The sequence below is a fragment of the Ischnura elegans genome, chromosome X (genome assembly GCF_921293095.1).
Source record: "Ischnura elegans chromosome X, ioIscEleg1.1, whole genome shotgun sequence".
In the NCBI taxonomy this organism is placed as follows: Eukaryota; Metazoa; Arthropoda; class Insecta; order Odonata; family Coenagrionidae; genus Ischnura; species Ischnura elegans.
In genome coordinates, this window is record NC_060259.1 from 23365865 (window position 1) to 23372646 (window position 6782).

General features: G+C 40.7%; 1 long non-coding RNA gene across 1 annotated transcript; it reads right to left on the reverse strand.

Moving 5' to 3' along the window:
* Positions 1–3184: 3184 nt before the first annotated feature.
* LOC124171696 lies at positions 3185–4787 on the reverse strand. The gene is made up of 4 exons (XR_006867912.1): positions 4697–4787; positions 4410–4613; positions 4172–4331; positions 3185–3887 (listed from the first exon to the last, which is right to left on the reverse strand). It is a non-coding gene; the product is annotated as an uncharacterized LOC124171696 (long non-coding RNA).
* Positions 4788–6782: the final 1995 nt, after the last annotated feature.

Here is a 6782-nt window from a genome sequence, read left to right on the forward strand (position 1 = left end):
TTTCTATGTAAAATGTAAAAGTAAAATTCTTTGGGGCCGATTTTCTGTTTTTTTTAAACCTATCTCTAAGCGTTTAGGGTATATCATCCGTTGTAATTCAATCCCCCCCTAGGGCGCCTCCCCACACCGCGGCACCGCTGAGGTATGTCCCGCACCACTTACTAGAGACTTCCCCTCAACCCCCTCCCCTCCCTCGGCAAAGACTTTGCTCCTGATGACAAGATTTACATGCTAGTTGGTACAGTATTGAATAGGTTGTTCCTCTTGTGTCATGATTAATGTTGTTAAAGCCTATAATGTCAATTTTAACCCTTGAACGCCGTCCTATGTACTGGGTACCGACCCCTTAAACCTTGATTTTTGCCGCTATACGGCCGCGAACCATTCCAGCAGGCTTTGTTCCAAAGTGCTTTTTATGTACAAAATATTATAAGGATGTGTTACAAATGTGTCTATGAATAATAAAGGAATGAAGGGAATGAGCAGGGCTTCCAGGGCTCCAACAGTAGATAGAAATATTCAAGGAAGAAAAAACGAGGCAGTCAGTACACGGATGTAGATCACTGTGAATTGATAGAGGTAGTTCTTGTGTATAGTGTGCAAAGGATAGGAAGTGCTAAGTTTTTTAGGATGTAAGGAGAGAAGTGGTGAAATAAATACTTTATCATGAACGTGACGTTCATTTTAAGAATAGACCAACAAGGAAAGGCATGTAATCAAGACTAAATCCAGGCATTGAACTGGTTGGAAAAGAAAGTGAAGAAATACTCGGCTCAAATTTACCGACAGTGAGAGAAGTACTGTGTGTTTTCTCTATCACCTAATGGGTTCGAAATTTGTAAGACTTAGTGCGAGAAAAACCGTGAGAAATGCGTCTCATCCATAGTATAAAACTAGAATTCATGTTGTTACGGAAAATAAGGCGATTGAAAAGTTAGAAAAATGAGGCAAAGAATGGATGAACGTGCAACGGCATAAAAAGAGCGCGAACTACAGTGGATATGAAGAGAAGAGAATCTTTCGTAACAAAACTTGATGATTTGCTTGACATTGCAAGGAGCGGTACCTACCATTGCATTTTTCACGCGCGAGGAGGAAAGTGCAGTTATTCTCTCGGATAAATGTGCTTGGCTCGCGGCTGAGCTTTAAGCCACCGAGTGCGTCCACCGGGTTGCGGATGGTGGGTCAACCTCTAGATATAGAGGTTAGCTGCGATATAAGCAAGTTTACTTGTCGAATAAGCAGTCGTGGACAAAAAGCGGCGGTTATCGGAGGTGGTATGGGTCTATCCCTGGGTGAGATAGGCCATCTAAATGATGCACTAAACCTGTGAAGATACCGTGACTTGGCGATGAGAGGCCGCCAACAATTATGCCTCACATCACCCGGAGGAGAGGGCAGCAGCTCTTCTTCATATGAGTGAAGGTGGAGATCTCGATGGTCAGTACAGCGACACTCATTGCACTTCAGGCGTAGTAGCATTTACTTTAACGGATGTAGTACTGCGATGTGGAAGGCAAGGGGAAACCACCACATTATTATCCCGAGGAGGCGCAGCTACTCCAACTATAATTGTCTGACATGATGGAATTCTCTCAGGTAAAAAATTCCGGAGGTAAACTAGGCCCCCATTCGGATCTCCGGGCGGGGACTACCCGAGAGGGTACATCGGTCAATTGTGATAAAGTTATGAGGATAGGTACATGGAACGTGAGATCACTCAGGACTTGCGGTAAGCTAGAAAACCTAAAAGTGGAAATGGAAAGATTGAATACCGACGTGCTAGGAATCAGCGAAATGAAATGGCCTGAGGAGGGAGACTTTTGCAGTGGAAGCTATAGGATTATACACAGGATCCCTGAACGGTAATGCTGGGGTTGGGATAATGCTCAGAAAGAGCGCCGGAATGCGTGTGAAAAGCTTCCTACAGTACAATGAAAGGATAGTTATGGTGAAGATAGAAACTAAGCCGGTAGATACCGTAGTGGTGCAAGTCTACATGCCCACGACAGACTACGAGGATGAAGAAGTTGAAGACGTCTACGATGATATAAAGGAAGTAACCAAAAAGGTAAGGGGTGAAGAAAACCTAATTGTTTTAGGTGATTGGAACGCTGTCGTCGGCAAAGGCCAGGATGGAAGAATAACCGGAAAATATGGATTAGGAAATAGAAATGAAAGAGGAGAAAGGCTGTTAGAGTTCTGCACAGAACACAAATTAGTGGTTATTTAAGAATCACATGCGAAGAAGATACACATGGAAAATGCCAGGAGACAAAAGAAGATTTCAACTGGACTATATTTTAGTGAAACAGAGGTTTAGAAACCAGATAAAGGACTGTAAAAGCTACCCGGGGGCAGATATCGACAGTGATCATAATCTAGTGATGATGAAATGCCATCTGAAATTCAAGAAATTGAAGAAATCAGCTAAGAACACCTGGCAATTAGAGAAACTTAAGGAGCCAGAAAATCAACAGGCCTTTCAAGAAGTAGTGGAGCGCAAGATAGGACTAGATCAGTCTGAAAACTCATGCCTTGTTTCCACTACGAAGGGTCTACAGCGGTTAGGGGATGATGGGTAACCTGACCAGCGTTCCAACGGGAAGTTTGTCCGAATACCCTGCCGGGAACAGAAGTTTGGGGCAACCCGCTGTTACTCCCGAGAAAAAAGTGGCATGTTTTTGAGGCCGCGGTGAAAGTCGGAACTAATGGCAGCACCTGTCTTGGACCCTGGCAGACGTCGTTAGGGCATTGAAACCCGTGTAAATTAAGGAAAAATTTGTGGAGAATATGTTGGATTCCGGAGATATAAGGCTAAATCTTATTATTTTAAATTAAATAGCCATTCTTTATTGTAAACTGTACGAGCTTACGCAGGGATTCTAGCACTCCTGTACATTAATATTGCGAATTATATGCCGGTATGTCTCTCCCTTCGGCTACGAACTTGTAACTGCAAAGTACGCCTTGAAGCAATGGAATAAATACTGGAGATTATCTACGACATTAGCGAACGGATTCTCATCACGGTAAGGTGATGTTTACGTAAATGACGCGATAAATATTTGTCACAACAGAGGAATAGTACAAATTTCTCAATTAGGTAATGGAAGAGAGTTATCCTAAAAATAAATTCATTATATCTATCTTATGAAAGGTTTGGTTCAAAATGAAAAGTAAATACCCTCTGCATTTAAGTAATTTATTCAGGTTTGGAGATACCTTTGAAACATGTGTTGATATGGATTGAACAAATAAAAAGAACAATGTGACCTTCTCAATACTGGGAAGTGGTAAACTCCATAAAAGGGTTAACTATGTATGTATTGCGATGACCTCGTCCCTTAAAAGTTTATCTGCACATTCATTGTGGCTTAGTTTCCAATTCACGACACAAAAATCTTCCAATCCGAGTCATTAGTGGCACCTATCAAAGAACATCACTGCCACACGAAAAATTATATCCAATAATTTTCTCCATATAAGAACCGTGTTAACGTAACACCACTTTGGCACCAAAAACATACTGAAGTCATTTTCTTAACAGATATTGCTGATAAACAGATGAATCTGTAAATAGGAAACATTCTAACATCAGTCAATCACAAGGCAATAAATTACATGTTACAGAAATACTTACATCTTCAGTTTTCTTTAGCAATTTAACTGAAAATACGAAAAATTCAATGATAAAAATAATTACCTTCCAATTCTTCTAATCCATCATTCAATTATACTTACTACGGGAATACATGCCATTATGCATTATGGGCATTAAGAATTAAACTATGAATGACATTGGTGAATGTAGGGAATTCACATATCTATATGATCAAAGTTGTTGACCATCTGGCATCAAATATCACACATTAATTAATTCTAGACTAGGAAAAAATATTGTCATCAGTCAACATTATAACAAATCAATATCCTGATGGCTGTAACAATAAGTACAATAATTAAATACTAAATTCTCATCATCACTTGCATTATTGCATTCAGAACCAGTATTACAATGTAAAGTGAAGAATTAGCATAGCATTAGGCACACCGCAAGTGTCACTCCATTTTGCAATGAAGACTTAGTACAGCCAATCACTCAGGACTAACAAATTTAAAAGATTCTACGTAGCTAAGGAAATCTCCATTCATATTAATTGTAACTTACTTGATGAACAACAATGATTACCATCTGAACTGAGATATATAGTAAAAGCATTGGCACAGAAGCCTGAAGTCACTCAACACACGTGGCAATGGTATATTTGTAATCCAAATAGAAAAGACAAATGGAAAAGACATTGAGCATTCTCAGGCAATCTCGGCATCTAAAAAAACAAAGACAACAAAGTAAACAGGGCTCCATACGCAGCTAATCATGAATGTTCATTTTAATCTTTACTTACTGAATGAAGAGCCTGGCATAAACTCAGGACCTTAGCATTCACATTGATGGAGAAGGCAAAGTTCACTTCAAAAATTCACAAAGTATCTGTTAACAAGGGTAGCACTTACATTGACATTTAACATTCAAATGTGATGAGAGTAAAAGATGAATTGCAATAATTCTAAGTTGAGTACCGTATCTCATCCTTACGAGATCATCATAACTGTGAAAAGAAAATATTACATTAGCCATCGAAATGTCGAGAATAAATATAGATAATCAATACTTATGGTACAAGGTACTCACTGGATGATTGTCGTGGGGCATGAAATGCCTTTCACACAGTCTCTGCCCTGCCTTCAACTCAAAGTTTACCCTTGGTATTGCAGCTTGCCATTTGGGGGAGGTAAATAGTTGAGTAACGAAATAGCGTGTGATGAAAATGTAGGTTCAAGTAGCTAGATTGTTGCATTTGATCAACATTTATTTAATGCTGTGGCGAAATTGGATCCGCCTCCGGAACAAATGGAAGAAGAAATGCGACGGAGGAGGAACCTGAGGGCCTATATTATAAATAGGTTACGAAGAAAACCCCGGCATTACATTAGAAGTTGACGGTTTGTTAGCAGTCAGGGGTTTTGGGATGGAGATGTTCCCAAATGACCCGATGCTTTTCAAAAAATATATCGTATTCAGCGGGATACATTTCAAATGCTGTGCAATAGAATAAGGACTAGCATCGTTAAAATAAGTACGCGCACGCGAGAAGCTATTCTCGTCCCTAAAGGATAGCGATTGCACTGTACTACCTCAAGTTTGGGTCAGATCTTGCAGTGGTGGAGGTATTCTGCGATGTCAACATAGGCCGCTTTTATACCCGAGCAGCTAAGTCTGCCCACACCTGTTTGTGGCCTTTAAATGTACCCCGAAACCTCCGTTGGATATTTTCCTCTTCATAAATCGAGAGCAAGATCTCCGTCTCGTCGTCTAAAAAATTCTTTCTCTCAGGATTGGCCATCCCCGCTCTTATTTTAAAAAATGTGTACTCGCAACGTTTTTCCTCCCTTCAATAATTGCCTGATCTCGTGGTTGTTAGACGAAATACGTTCGTCAATTGCTCACTAGATCAGGAAACTAGCGTTCCCACTACGATTTCTAACCCGCGTTACCTGCTAACCCGCGTCAGCCAACCCGGGTTACAATTCTGACCGGGGTTGGCGCTAACTGCCGTTTCCACAACGATATGTAACCCGGGTCAGCGCTAACCCGCGTAAGAAGGGCGTAGTGGAAACAAGGCATCAGTTGAGAATAGCTGGACTACCTTAAGAAGTGGATTTCAGGAGGCCGCTAGAGAAGTTCTAGGGATAAGAAAATGTGTTAAGAAAAAGCCATGGATCACGGATGAAATCCTAGACCTCATTAAAGAAAGGAGAAAGTATAAGAATAAGAATACTGAGGAAGGACAGGCTTGCTACAAGAGAATAAGGAACGTGATTTGCCGCCAAGCGAGGGAAGCCAGAGAAGCGTGGATGAGGAACATATGTGAGGACGTACAAAATAACCTCGTAAAGGGAAAGTGGAAGCGGCCTATAGAATAGTGAGGAACCATTTCAAGGAACGAAACACAAAATGTAATGGCATAAGGGACAGGAATGGAAACATTCTAATTGAAAACGAAGATAAAGCCGAGAGATGGAAGGAATACCTGGAGAAATTATACAACGGGAGCAAACTTAGCTCAAAAGTTCTCGAAGAAGAAAGTGAAGTTGAAAAGGATGACATTGGAGCAAGCATCTTAAGATCGGAATTTGACGCTGCAGTAAGAGACCTGCGAAAGAATAAGGCCCCAGGAATAGATGACATGCCAGCAGAGCTAATGAAAAATGCAGGAGAAAGGGTCTTAACTGTATAAAACTATCTGCGATATGTACTCAACAGGAGATTTACCTAGTGACTTCGAGAAGAACATCATCATTCCTATACCCAAAAAGAAGAGAGCTGAGAAGTGCGAAGAATTTACGACCATAAGCCTGACGACACATGCGTCGAAGATTCTGACAAGAATCATTTACAGGAGAATTGAACGAAGAGCAGAAGAATTCCTGGATGAGGACCAATTCGGATTTAGGAAAAGCAGGGGCACAAGGGAAGCAATTTTGGCTCTTAGGATGATCATAGAGAAGAGAATGGAGAAAAACAAACCAATCTTCATAGCATTTGTCGATTTAGAGAAGGCCTTTGATAACGTGGAATGGAATTCAATGCTTAGAATTTTGAAAGAAATCGGCGTACTCTACAATGATCGTAGAATTATTCATAGTTTGTATAAAAACCAAGTAGCTGTGATCAAATGTGGACCAAACGGTGCAGAAGCGAGAATAAGAAAAGCGGT